The sequence below is a fragment of the Diceros bicornis genome, chromosome 19 (genome assembly GCF_020826845.1).
Source record: "Diceros bicornis minor isolate mBicDic1 chromosome 19, mDicBic1.mat.cur, whole genome shotgun sequence".
Lineage (NCBI taxonomy): Eukaryota > Metazoa > Chordata > Mammalia > Perissodactyla > Rhinocerotidae > Diceros > Diceros bicornis.
The window spans coordinates 25,566,280-25,581,178 of record NC_080758.1 but is presented as its reverse complement, the minus strand read 5'-3'; the positions used below and the strand labels follow the sequence as shown (position 1 = coordinate 25,581,178).

Below are 14,899 nucleotides of genomic sequence, written 5' to 3'. Positions count from 1 at the left end.
ACATGGCTAGCTAATAAATGGCAGAACTGGTGTTCAAACTGAGGTTTTCTAGCACTTGCTCCTTCCTTTCAACATATCCCACTACCTTTGAAGAGTGGGAATGGTAGAGAAGGAAAATAGAATGTTTCCTCTTGAAAAGAATCTTTATAGTCTGAAGTTAGAATCAACAGTGGTAATGTAGTCTTTTCAAATGATCTTAAATATTTATTCATTTGGTAGTGAAAAGCTTCTTAATACACATATGGTAATGTATACTATAAATACTGGTGTTCTTAGAATGAATGGATGACTAGAAAAATGTAAGATTCCATTTATTGTGTTTTCTTCATATTTTACTGTGAGGAGTCATCATTATGCTTTGATTAAAAGTTTTAGTTACAAGGAAATATTGATTAATTCTAAATCTCTGATAAGCAAATCAAATGTACCATGGAAATATAAACATAATTTTACTTATCTTTGAGCATTCCTGGATTTAATGAAGATCAGATGTCATAAAAACAAGGAAATAATTAACCTTGAAAATTCAGATATAAAAAGAACAGTACTAAGGAATTAGCTATTTATTCTTCTCTTGTTTTTCAGCTAAAATAAATAGATTATGGACATTTAGTTAATAAATGACCATATCCAGAAGGTCTACAAAAGATGGGAATAAGTCTGAGCCTGTTAGATCATAACAGGGTCTCCTTTGATCATATTATTTTAGAGTTGGATCAGACTTAAAGAAGATCATCTTTGTCCCCTAGAGAAACTCTCACACCTGTGTACAAGGAGATCCTGTTCAAGGATGGCCACTGACCTAATTGCCCTCTCTGTAGTTTTAACTCTAGTATAGTACTTAATTATCTATACTTCTAAAGACTTAATTATCCAAATAGATAAATCTCAAACTAAATCTTTAAGTATCCACATAGATAAATCTCAAATAATAGTAGCAAACACCTAGTGCTTACTAGGTACAGGCATTACTGTATGGGCTTTACATGTTTTAACTTATTTAATTCTCAAAGAAGCCCTATGAGGTTAGTGCTGTTACTATCCCTATTGTACATACAGGGAAACTGAGACTCAGAGAGGTTAGTTTACCCAAGATCATGCAGCTAGTAGTGGTGGAGACAGGATACGAGCCATAGAATCATTAGTGCTTGACCACCAAGCTATACTGCTTCTCAATAGTGTGATATTGCTGAAAAATCAACATGCAGAAAGAGCCATATAGTAGGAAACCATTTATGCAAATGTTTAAAACCCTCAAAGCATTTTTGTGTGTTTTTACAAAATTGTATATGTAGAAGTATAAAAATATTCATGGGAGTAGTACTCACAAACTCAGGATAGTGGTTACTTCTGGGAGAAGGAGGAGAAATGAATAGGGAGCTATATTTATAATGTTCTATTTCTTTGTTTAAAAATCTGAAGCAAATATGGGAAAAATATTAACATCTGTGGTGAGCACATGGGTGAATATAACATAACACAGTTTATATGACTTGTCCAAGGTCACATATGATAAGTAACAAAGACAATTTTTTTTTAAAAGATCACATAGTCTGATTCCCTCATTTAGGATTTGGGGTCAGTCTGTATAGATTAGGGAACCAACCAGAGAGTAATTTGTTCAAGGGCCTAGTGGCAGTGGCAGGAGCTAGGTCCCCAGACTTCCAGGGCACTTTTCACCCTCACCACCACCCCTTCCCACATCCTGCCGTTCCTATATGATCTGTTTTACCTCCTGATTTTTCCCTGAAGGTTCATGGTTTTGCCTGCTGGATAACTTGCGTTTATCCTATTGGCTAATTACTTTTAAAGAAATAATAATTTTTGATTGTTCACTTACATTCTATTGCTCCATACTTGAACAGGATTATTTTTTAGGGTCATAAACCCCACTCAGCACCAGAGTCAAGGCTTTCTCTAGGAATTTGATGTCTTTCTGCTTGCTTTCCCTCCTTTTTCTTCTTTCCCGTTTAGCTTCACCCCACGTAACTCTATATTCCCATCACCTAATATCCATCAAATTCAAGATGTTGCTCCCTCCTCCCAACTCCATATCTGAATTCTTTATTTATGGGAAGGGCTTACTCAGTGGCTCACATAATGAATTAAAATTTAGAAAGCATTCACATTTATAGAGTGCTTCACAGTTTTCAAGATGTCTGTGTGATCTCATTTGATCCTCTTTTTGGCTCAGGGTGGTAGGCAGTTGAGATAGTGGGTTCAGACAGTTTATGTGACTTGCCCAAGATCACAGAGAGAAAGTAACAAAGCTTGAACTGGAATCTAGGTCTCCTGACTCCTTATTCACTTCTCTTTCCAATTGCCCCTGTCTCTTCAAACCACCAGAAAGAAGTTGGTCCCTAGAAATAAGGATAAATCAATGTAGGGCTGTGTCACCTCCTACCACTCTTCCACAGCCATTCCCACAAAAATAGACAATGCTTGCTGGAGAGCCCTGTGCTAAGCTGCTCCCTTCTACAGAGCCTCTAAGCTTTACGTCACCCAGGGGATCATAAAATGTGAACTTGTAAATTCTGATTTGTTCAAGTAAAACCCAAGTAAGTGAGGAGAGTCATAGCCTAATAACTTACAGAGTCAGCAGATGGGCAGCCCTTTCAACTGATGAAAATTTACATAGAAATTTGAAAATTATGAGACCAACATTGAAAGTCCCCAAAGAAATTTTACTAATAAGATGGGCCGGGCCTCAGCAATCTACCCACGTAGGGTTTAACTTTTCCACTGAGTGCTCCTTAGCTCACCCAGAATTTCTGAAAGAAGCTAAATCAAACCCTTCTCTGACAGGATTTGCTTTTCCAGGTTAACTCATTAGGCCAAAGTTTCATTTTGTCTCCTAGGATCCATTCTGAATTAAATTCTCATTAAATCCTGCCCATGGGTATCCTCAGCACAACCACTTCCCTTCCAATCCCTTCTAACCTCAGTGTCAACACCAATTCCAATTCCAAAGACTGGAGAGAAATACGGGGCGATCAGACCACAAGGCTTGTGGCCATCCCTTTGAAAGCAAAGAGATGAGATGGGAAAGCCAGCTGCTGGGAGCTCCCAGGGTCTCTTAAAAATCCCTCAGCAACACATCTTGACTCTGCTGTCTAAGGACAGAGAAGACACTCAGCTTTGGCTTCCCTTAGAGAGGCTGAGAAAGAGCACTGTAAGTAGGAGGAAAACAATTTTCTTTTCTTCTGCTGCCTACAGAGATCTTATCTCCTTGTTTAGTTTAAGTTTCAAATGACCTGGGTTGCTGGAGATCCTTTCTGTAAAATAAATACTACCTTTTACTTTTGCTTCTTTTGTAAAACCTGCTCTCCTGTTCTGCTTACTGCTGCTTTTCAACTGATGAAACATTTCTTCTTTTCATTGTGGGTTGGTGGGAATCTTCCTGCCCCTGAGATGGAGTGAGGTTGAAATCATTTTTGTAGTATGGGTGGTTGTTTTCTTGTTCTTGTCTTTGAAATGACAGGTAGGCAAGCAGCAAGCCTCCTCTGCTGCAAGGTGAGAAACGAAGTTCCTTTGGCCTCCACTCTTTGAGGAGGAGCAGATGAGTTTAGTTGGCAACTTGAATATGCTTTCAGAGTAAGTAACGCTACTGCTACTTTGGAAAGTTTAAAAAACTTGTCAGTCATCCCTCGTTTCTTAGTTTTGAGGAAAGCTAAACAGATTTATTTGTTTCACTTCTGTGCCTCAGAGTAGTTAGGGGGTTAGCGTAAGGGAATCAGTCTACCTTTTGCTGGCTAGTAGCTTCTTATTTCTCTTTACCCTGCTTTTTCCATTTTGTAGTAGGAAAAAAAAAAAATCCTTAAGAAGAAGTACTCCAAAATCTCAACCCTGACTCCAGAGTCACATTTTAACTCTTCTTTAAATGTCTTCAGAAAATCACTTATAGTATTGGATTTCTAATAACTCTCACAAAGCAGAATTTAGGATTTGGGATCAGTCTGCCTGTGTAGAATTGGTTCATTTCATATTTATTAGAGCTGAAACACCATGAACAAAATTCCTTTTATTGCAAATCCTCTTTTTCCTTTGTAAATGTTTTATTTTTCAGAGTGGATGCCCGTTTTGGCACATTTTAATGCCCATTAGAGGAAAGATTGGGTTAATATTTTCAATTGTAGATGAGTTTGCTCTGCTTGTGGACATTTATTCTGCCATTTCCTTTGGAGAGGCTCTAGGAGGCCAAAGGGATGGCACATTAGAGTCACTTTTGGTTTTCTTGGGTTATGTTGGGGGTCTTTGTGGGATCAAGAGATCTTGACCCACTCCAAAAAACAGTTTCATAGATGTCGATCTCAAAACCTCTTCTACTTTCTCTAAAAAGAACTAATTCATACATTGTCTTAAGGTTTGCTGAGCTGTATTTCCTTGCTTCTGCCTTGATCCTTTTCTGCAGAAAATTTCGTCTGACATCAAAGCCTCTTTCTTTCCTTGTGCTGTAAAGTTGTTGAGAGCTGTAGCAGACCGTTGGCTCAGCTTCAGACCATGCTTACTGAGTGCAGAATGTACCCCAAATAGAAGGATTTCAGAAAACCAGAAGACGGCATGATTATTGGGGCAAAGAAAAGGGAGAGAAGTGGTTTCTGGAAGGCAAAACCAAAATCAATAAAGTTGCCACTAAGGTCTTTGTTTAGTGATGAGCACTAAATCAGGCTGAAGGGAATGATGTCAGGAGATTAATGGAATCATTTGAGCAGATCCTACCAGCATTGTAGTCCCTGTACACTGTGGAAGTGAATATCTGGGAGGCCTGGACTCTGACCCATTTCAGTGGGACAGGGAGACAGATTTCATGCTGACAAGCAGCTGCCTGGATGATTTGTGTCCTTTTGCTTCTTGAGGAGAAACACAGCCTCAAACCTTCTCTCAGATGCTAGCTCAGGGCCCCTTAGGCACAGCCTGGGCCTGCCACATGGTTCTTGGTCTCAGAAGGAAAGTCCTGAAGCAGGCTGTCCACATAAGATCCAAATCACCATTAGAGTATTATTCAACTTGGCATCTGTTAGGCATAAGAATTAAACTAGTCAGTCTGTCACAACAGTGAAATCAATCTGTGTGTATAGATACAGCCCAAGAGATCAAATCATTTTGGTATTGTTAAAGAAAACATTATTCTGATACTTGTCAAAATAGTAAGAAAGACTTTATTCAAGACTCTTGCAATAGGGATATTGCAATTGGGGAGGGAGATCAGGCTTAACTTTATTGATTTATTTTTAAAATTTTTTTTGGTGAGGAGATCGGCCCTGAGCTAACATCTGCAAATCCTCCTCTTTTTTTTTTTTTTTTTTTTTGCTGAGGAAGACTGGCACTGGGCTAACATCCATGCCCATCTTCCTCCACTTTATATGGGACGCCGCCACAGTATGGCTTGCCAAGCGGTGCGTCGGTGAGCGCCTGGGATCCGAACTGGTGAACCCCGGGCCGCCTCAGCGGAGCGCGCGCACTTAACCGCTTGCGCCACCAGGCCGGCCCCAAGCTTAACTTTAAATATAGCAAAGACAGCTGGGGATTTATAACCAACGAGCAGTGAGAGGGTCGGTGAATGGAAAATTACTGAGAGGAAATGTCAAGGGTAGGGAGATTCTTGCTAAAGGCAGGCTTATACGTCAAAGGTGGAGGATGAGGAACTTGATCAGATACCAAGGGTAGGATATCAATTCTCACTAAATTTCCATGATTCTTGCTAAGACTGAGCTAGGCAGGACAAAGACAGAATGAGGGCCAAGGTTGAGGCCTAGTTGAGAAGAGGGCTCAGAGGAGCCTAACTAAAGTTTGGTCAGGGAGAGAGTCTTTGTCAGTATCCACATGCTTTCATCTCTTCCTCCCCATCCTTTCCCATCCTACTCCCCCAACCAGCTACAAAATAGAAGTCTCCACATCCCTCAGCCAGCTCATCACTTATACTTCCCAGACGTCCTCATTATTAAAAAACAGAGTGTGCTAGACTCTCAGGACTCCAAGTTTAGAATCTCAACTAGTAGATGTGTCTCTGACTCATTCCAGTCCCTGATTGCTAGGGTCAGTTTACTCTCTGATGAAAGAGTCAAGGCTTGCCTCACTTTGGGAAACGTGCTTCCCAGATGTGGAGAGCCATCGCTGACAGACCCACTGGCGGCATTTGCAGTCCTGACCCCTGTGGGGAGTCTTGTCAGTAGAGAAGGAAGAGCTAGTGATTAAGCAACCTTCCCCTCAGCTGGCACATTTTTAGGTAATCTGACAGTCAACAACGTTCACTGATGGAGCACTGAGTGTACAAAACTGAGGGAGTTCTAAAGCCAGGGCTTGAGAAGTGGGTTTGTGATATTGTGATTTATAAGAAATATATATTTGGTCACTTAAATGACCAGATATATTTCTCATATATATTTGGTCTTCCTTCAAGTTCCTGGCTCACAACTCCCAAAACGCTTGGAATTTCCAAACACATGGAGGTACTGGGAAAGTGGCAAACCAGGAGAGGGCATGGAAACTCTGCCCCTTTTCCCTATACTTTGCCCTATGCATCTCTTCCATCTATCTGTTCCTGAGTTATACCTTTGTTACCAAACCAAGTTTATTTTTGCCTGTCACCTGGAAAGCCAAACACTGAGATGACGAGATTGCAGCAGAGAGAGGGTTTTAATCACAAGGCAGCCAAGTGAGGAAAGAGGAGAACAAGTCTCAAATCTGCCTCCCTGAAAATGGGGACTCAGGGATATTTATGGGGTAGGAGACAAGGTGGTCTGAATTGTGGAGATAGATGATTGGAGGTGAGGAGAGGTGAGGTAATTGATGATCTGCTCAAGTGTAGTCAAATTTCATGCCTCTTCCTAGGATGCGTGTTCACAAAATGGTGGCATTAGCATGATCTGTGGGTGGAGTTTTTAGCTTCTTGGTGTCAAAAGGTCACTTATCAGGCATCCGCATGGGCCCAGTTGATGGGTTGGTGGTCTCAACCAGCCTGAACTGGACAAGGGGGTCCTAATTCCTGAAAAACAGCTCAAACACCCATTACGATGGTGACGCAGGCCAGGGAGATGTTATCTACAGGAACCCGGTGGGAGTCAGATAGCATATTGCCTAAGCAGCACGGTTACCAATGGGCAGGTGAACAACTAAAAGCTATAATCAGTAATTGCAAAAAAGAAAAAAACTTTAGTTGCAAGCTACCTAATCATCAATGGCTGTTTACTGGTTTCAGTGGTGTGGGGGAACACACACACACACACACACACACACACACACACACACACAGATTGTTGGAATTGGGAACAGACACCAAAAAGGGGGTAAATACTGTTTTGTTTTGTTTTGTTTTTTATTTGGACTGGGCTGGGATGGCAGGCCACCAAACCAAGTTTTGTAGTTTTCCTCCTTTTCACTTCAGGAAAAGTACAACCTTGTGTGGCTCTGGAGTCAGGCAGACTTAGGATTGACTCCTCTCTGTCACTCACTACCTCTGTCCCTTGGGGTGCTCTGGGTTTCAGTTTCCTCATATGTGATATGCAGCTTGTTAAGAGGATCAAATGTCCATAATGTGCCTAGAGCAGAGCCTGGCATATAGCAGGTACTCAATAAATGGAAGCTAATATAATTCATATCCCTGCCTCTGTCACTAATTAGCAGTTTGAGTTGTCTTACAGTGGATGAGGTTCTCGTCTTGACTCTTACTGATTCAGGTGTCTGCTGGGGAAACCCCTTTCGTATTCTGAGCCTTGGTTTCCTTATCTGTAGAACCAGGATGGATGGACAAAATCAGTGTTTCTCACACATGGCTATACATCACAATCACTGGGAAGCATATTAAAAATATGTCTCCCAGGCTCCATCCTTGGATATTTGGATTCAGTGGGCCTAGGGCAGGCTTTGGAGTTTACATTTTGTAAAAGCTCCCCAAGAGAATGGATGAACAAAGGTGATACATTTACAGTGGAATACTAATCTGCAATAAAAAAGAACAAACTGCTTATGTATGCAACAAAATGGATAAACCCTCAAAAACATTATGTTGCGTAAAAGAAGTCAGACACAAAAGACTTCATTCAATACGATTCCATTTATATGAGTAAAGAAATGGGCACTGTTGATCTAGGGTGGTTGGAGTCAGAATAGAGACGAAAATGGATATTAATTGGAAAGAGGAAAAAGAGAAATTTCAGGAAGGAAAAATATTCTATACCTTGATTTGAGTGGTAATTACACAGGTGTATATGTAAAATTCGTCAAGCTGAATACTTAAAATTTGTGCATTTTGCTGTATGTAAATTTTATCTTAACAAAGTACTGTTAGCAAGGGGGCAAAAAGCTCCCCTGATGGCTCTAATGCATAGCCAGGTTTAAGTTCCCTGGACAAGATGATCCCTAAGGTCTCTTCCGGTTCTAAAGCCACATGATTCTTACATCTCCATCTCAGCCCCCTTGCCGGTCACTTTTATCAACAAATTACATTACCTCTTTTACCTTTCTTGGTCAAATACAAGATCAAAGATATTAAGAAAGGCCAGAGTCCTGAGCCTATCCTAGCACTCAAATAAGGGGTGCTGATGAAACTTAAGGGTCTTCTAAGCCCCATTTAGACAGGACAAAGGCCAAGGAAAAGATTTTGAATCACCATCAAATCTGACTTGTAACCTGTCCTGTTGGCCCAAAGGGACCAACAAATCTGAGGATTTTCTGTTGTCGGTTTTCTTTTCTACCCATTCATTCATTCACCAAATATTTATTGAATGCCTGCTTTGTACCAGGCATTGCTTGGTAGTGAGAGTAGCAAAATGAATATGACAGCAAAGTCCCTGCCCTCTGGAGTTTAAATTATGCAAGAGAAAGAAAGCCAATATAGATAAACAGATAATTGCTAATTGTGAAAAGAGCTATGAAAGAATAGGATGATGGGATAGGGAGAAACTGGGGAAGGACACTTTTAGATAGTGTAGTCAAAGAAGGAGGTGATATTTGTGCAAAGATCCAAAGGTTGCCAGTGATCCAGCCATGCAAAGAGCTGACGGAATCAAGTTCAAGGCCAGAAAATGAACATTTAGGGCCAAGGGAATGACAAGTGTAAAGGCCCTGAGGTAGGAAAGAGTTTGGTATATTCTAGGAATAAGAAGGAATACAATATGTCTAGAGTGTAGTGATTCAGAAGCAGAGGCTATCAGATGAGGTCAAAGAGAGTAACAGGGACTTGTAGGAAATTTTTACTTTATTTCAAGAATAATGGGAAGCTATTAAAGGTTTTAAGCAAGGAGTGATGTGTGATTTTAATTGTCCCCCCTCTCCCCCCAAAAAATCACGCTGGCTACTATTTGGGGAATGGATGGAACAGGACAAGAATGAAGGCAGGATGTCAATTAAGAAACATTCACAGTTGTCCAGGCAACAGTTATGATGGCTTGGCCTAAGGTAGCTTTGGTTAGTGGTTCAGCAGGGATTCTGAACCTCTGGGACTGGGTTAACAAAAGACAGAGGACAAGAACTAACAACTTCAGATGTTGGTGAATTCCTCATGCTCAATTGTCCTTGTCTTTCTAATGCTTCCCTCGCATGTACAATATGGATGAGGCTGATTAAAGGAACCCTCAGAATGTTGGGTTCAGTACCTGAAGTACCTTTCTTCAGACCCATTCACAAGGAGGCAACCTCAAGAAGTAAGCCAAATTTATGACCAGGGCTTCCCGCAGCCCTCTTCATCAGTCCCTTCCTCCTTTTTGGTGTCTCATTCCCCACGCTCAGCAGAATCTGCCCTCCTAAGACCATGACCCAAAGCTCTCTGAACTCTTCTTTCTTTGCTTCCTCCTCACCTCCCCTCCTCAGAAAGTAAAACAGAAAACTAATCCAGTAACACTAATTGCTACCAACCTAATCATGACTGAGAGCATTTACACTTTACCCTAGTATCCCATAAGACATGCTATGGAACCTGGCTAGTTCAGGGAAGATATTTTGAGGCAGAATGTGGCTTAAATTCTATATTGTAAGTTATCCCACTCTGCCTTCCTATAGAACTCAGACTAGCAGAGAAAGGTTGTCTGAGGAAAAGTATTAACTGAAAACATTGTTGATCTTGGACCTCTGTGGCCTGGATCAGCAGGTAGAGGGATTTGGAGCAACAGAGGGTGGGACTGGCTTTCCATAGAAACTTTAAGAGACAACAATCCAGGTAGTCCCCGGGTAGAGGGGCCCTTCTTGTCCGGCAGAAGACAAGAGCCCAGAGATAGGCCGGAGTACTGTGGGCCTGGATGTGGCAGGACTTAAGCAGGCTTCTGAAGGGAAGGGTAGGATTTGGAGAAGGAGATGAGGAATGGCCATGGCATTCTAGACAAGGTGAAAATAAACTCTCATTTGCAAACTAGGAGCTACAGATACAGATGTACACAACTCTGCCCTTATCTTGCTCCCTATTCCCTGCCCATGGTTGTGCAGAAGCATGCTGGGGGTCAAGAATAAGCCCATGTCTGACGCTGATTCTGACTGATACTGATGGGGCTCTGTTTTCCTTCCCTTACTTCTCTCCCCACCTGGGCAAGCTGGAGTCCACTCAGGGATCAGTAACACTAAATCACAAACCCTGGTCATGTGGGTGGGATGAGCTGTGCTTTACTCTGGTTAGAGAGTCATCCCAGTCAGAGAGAAACAGAACCTCCATCTTGGCTTGGTTGTAAATAATTGTCCCACTCGTAGAAAGTCTAAAGACCTAAGAGTTCTGAACCCCTAATCAACATTCAAAGGGCAGTGATCTACCAGAGACCAGAGTACAATTTCCCTCTACTTTTTTTTTTCCTTTTATATATTGTGAAAATATTTTTGTTTTTTAGTGAGGAAGATTTGCCCTAAACTAACATCTGTTGCCAATCTTTCTCTCTTTTTTTTTTTCTTGAGGAAGATTAGCCCTGAGCTAATATCTGTGCCAATGTTCCTCTATTTTGTATGTGGGTTGCCGCCACAGCATGGCTTGATGAGTGGTGTGTAGGTCCGCACCCGGGATCTGAACCCACAAACCCTGGGCCGCCAAAGGGAAGCGTGCAAACTTAACCACTATGCCACTGAGCCAGCCCCACTTCAAGTCTTTTTTATTAAAAAAATGTGGGCTGGCCCTGTGGCTTAGCGGTTAAGTGCGCGCGCTCCACTACTGGCGGCCTGGGTTCAGATTCCGGGAGCGCACCAACGCACCGCTTCTCCGGCCAGGCTGAGGCTGCGTCCCACATACAGCAACTAGAAGGATGTGCAACTATGACGTACGACTATCTACTGGGGCTTTGGGGGTAAAAAAAAAAGTAGGATTGGCAATAGATGTTAGTTCAGAGCTGGCAAAAAGAAGAGGATTAGCATGGATGTTAGCTCAGGGCTGATCTTCCTCGCAATAAATAAATAAATAAACAAATAAACAAATAAATAAATAAATAAATAAATAAATAAATAAAACTACAGGTAAAGTTGAAGTTCCCTTTGCCCCTCAGCTCCCATCCTCATAACTCTTCTCCTATTTCTTGATTTTTTCCTTTATACTTGTCTTTCTCCTCTCTACTTTCCTTTTTTGCCTGTTTTATTCTCTTCTTATTAATTCTAAAATCTAGTGAGCTTGACATTTTGTATCCTCCTCTCCTAAATGGTTTTTTTTTTTTTTTGGTGAGGAAGATTAGCCCTGAGCTAACACCTGTTGCCAATCTTCCTCTGCTTTGTATGTGGCACACCGCCACAGCATCGCTTGACAAGCGGTGTGTAGGTCTGCACCCAGGATCTGAACCTGCAAACCCTGGGCTGCCACAGCAGAGCACGCAAACTTAACCACTATACCACCGGGCCAGCCCCCTCCTAAATAAGTTTTTTTAAAAAGAAGACAAATTTAAATTGATATTTACTTCATTAAGGCTTTTGATTACTTTTAGGGTACATATCTAGTCCTCAATTAAAACAGGTTTCCATCCTGAGATAAAAGTTGTGATTATTAAGTTACGCAGTGTTTTTTCTTGTATGACTTCTAAATTGCCTCTGAAAGCATGTCTAGAATTCTAAAGATACTTTAAGCGACTTTCAGCATTAGAATGAATTTATGGACTCTCAAGGTTACACCTTTGGGGAAAAATACTCAACTGGCTATCTCAATTCTGGTTGTGTCAGCTAAAAATTAAAATCATTTTTAAATTATGAAATCTCATAACTTAGGCCACACATTGCTATCCTTACCAGACTTGGCTGCAAATCATTATCTATTTCCAGAATCAGATTTATTTTCAGAGGGCAAATCCTTGCCGTCAAAAGGAATATTCAACAGAATGTGTTGCAGCCTCTCTGAGGGGAATGCTGTTCATTTGGAATCATAGCAAGTCAGAGTTAGAAGAGAATTTAAACATCTAATTCAAATCCTTTCTCATACAGGTGAAGAAAAAGATGCCTATAGAGAGAAAGTAACTTGCCAGAAGTTGCCAGACCTGGCAGGGCTGGGTCTAGAACCCAGGTCCATTCTTTGGCCCCGGCTCCATTGAGATGTCTGATGCCTGGAACGCTGGTTAGACAGCTGCAGGTGATGTCTATAAGCAGTCTCATTATTATATCACTTACTGCTGACACTTAACTGAGTGTAATTTAATGTTCCCCCCAATCCACAAACTCCTTCATAGCCACCATGTCACATCATCAGTGTCAGCTTTCTCAATCATGTAACCGGGGCTGGCTTCTTGGGCGTGCAACTTGTGCAGTTGCACAGGGCCCCACACTTAGAGGGCCTCGTGCTTAGTTTAATGCTCTCCTGTCACCTTCTTGAAATTCTTAATTTTTTAACAAGTGGTCCTGCATTTTCATTTTGCCTGGAGCCCCACAAATTAGGTAACCTGCCTGTAACTTACATTCTGGGAGAGAGGAATGAGGAGGAAACTGTTTTTTTGAGAGAGAGGTAATGAAATGCCTAGAATTATCCCTTGGGCAAGGATTGAGACCTTGGCACCTGTACCACTGACTCAGACCACTCGCTACTTCCTGCGACCCCAGGGCCACCTGCCTGATTTGGCCGTACAGTACCTAATGATCTTCCCAGTATGAGATTCGGTTTCTTAAGAAAACCTCCAGCCAACATAACTGATTAAAACAGGATGAAAATCTCAGTAATTGGCTTTGGCTGTGCACATCTGGCTGTCACTGGCCTGATGTTTGTAAAAGGAAGCCACCCTCTAAGGCAGGAAATTCAAGGAGACTGCTTAAGGGAAAGTCAGCAGAGGCTGGAGAGGAATGGCACCCGGCACCGTCTCTGCTACACAAAATCATGTGAGCCAGGGAGGGCCCAGGAAGAGCAGCACAGAGGTGAGTGTGGGAGTGCTCCAGGAGCTGCAACCCAAAATTGGAAGGAGACTGAGGAAATTAGAGACATCTTCGCTCCAAAATAACTCAAAATCATCCAAGACCCTGTGCTGTTTAACTACCCTCTTTCTTTTGCCTGCCCAAGGCTTTTATTTCCCTTGTAACTCAACTCTAGCACTTCTCTCCTCCTTTTGTTGTTAGTTGTCTGTCTTCCCTGCAGGACTGAAATCCATTTAAAGGCAGGGACTCTTTGTTGTCCATCTGAGCATATAGTAAATTGACTCGGCTGAGAGAAACGTTTACTGAGGCCTTATTTGTGCTGAGCATGGTGCTAGGCAGTGGGGCAGGGGGTAGAGGGGAGAGGGTGGGCATGGAGATGAATAAGGTACAGGCTCCTCCTTTAATGAGGCCTCAGTCTAGAAGAGACAGGCAAATGAACAAATCATTACAATACAATGTGTTTAGGGAGGAGAGAATAATTAACTCCCCTGGAGGGGGGCAGTCAGGGAAGGCTTCCCATGGCATTCAAAAAATATTTTTTGTTTGAATGGCTATTCTAAGACAAACTAAGTAGATGAAACATACTGCCACCTCATGCTATCCCAGAAATCATCACTGAAAAGTCTGTGTGAACGTTAAGGAATAGGCCAATAGCCCTAGTGGAGCCTCCTAAGCTCAGCCCAGCCAGGCACTTTTCGGGATGCATATCACCAGCTGCCCAGGTGGGTGAAAGATGTGTGGGGAGTGGGATCCTTATGCAGTCACTGAATCTGGTGTGGGGAATCTAGGTAACTATGAATATGAGATATTTCTCCTCTGGCCCTGCCCTCAGCATTTAGTACAGCTGGTTTGGCTGAGAAACTAAACCACAACAAAAATTATGTTACCTCTCCTAGGTTTTGGCATATCAGAAACAGTGGCTGATGAACCAGAAGGGTAGTAGGGTTTGAGAGTGTTCCAGGGCAGAGAAGAGGCCCCAGGTAAAAGCAATATATGCTATGAGAAAGCCCTTTGTTCTGGTGACACAGCAGTAGGTGCTGAGAACAAACAGTACCCTGAATTTGAGGTACAAAGGAAGAGGAGGGTCCTGCAAATTCCCCAGCCTCATTGTCACAAATCGAATATAATTCTCTGTCCAGCTTCTTTAAATCCTTTGATGATGTGTCAGGCAGCATCCAGGATTTTATTTCTGTCATCCTTTATTGTTATTACAAGGTAATAACATAGTTGTAAAAAAAATTCAAATACAGAAGTACCTAAAGAAGTGCATGTCTCTACTTCACTCTCTATCCTCCATTCCACTCCTAAGAAGTAATCACTATTAAAGTGTTAATATGTATCCTTCCAGGCTTTTTTCTTTGCATGTACATGCATATGCACATTTGAGGGAGTTTTGGTATTTTTTCACAAATGGGACCACATTGTTTATATTCTTCAGTTTGCTTCAATGTTATATTTCTTTAGTATACTCTGAACCAGCACTAATCTGGAATGATGTGCCCCTTCCAACAATCACGCTCACCCAGCTATAGAACTGAATTATTGCCTAAACAGAAAAAACTGACAATACCCTCTGCTCTCATGTGCCTGTGATTCTGGATGAGCCCCCCTCAGG

At 41.9% G+C, this 14,899-nt stretch overlaps 1 protein-coding gene across 1 annotated transcript in view; it reads left to right on the top strand.

Moving 5' to 3' along the window:
• The first annotated feature begins 3,086 nt into the window (after positions 1-3,086).
• LOC131418516 (agouti-signaling protein-like) overlaps positions 3,087-14,899 on the top strand; it is a 30,490-nt gene continuing 18,677 nt past the window's right edge. The window contains exon 1 of the mRNA XM_058562883.1: positions 3,087-3,172. The gene's annotated coding sequence lies outside the window, so the exon portion shown is untranslated. The remainder of the gene's footprint in view (positions 3,173-14,899) is intronic.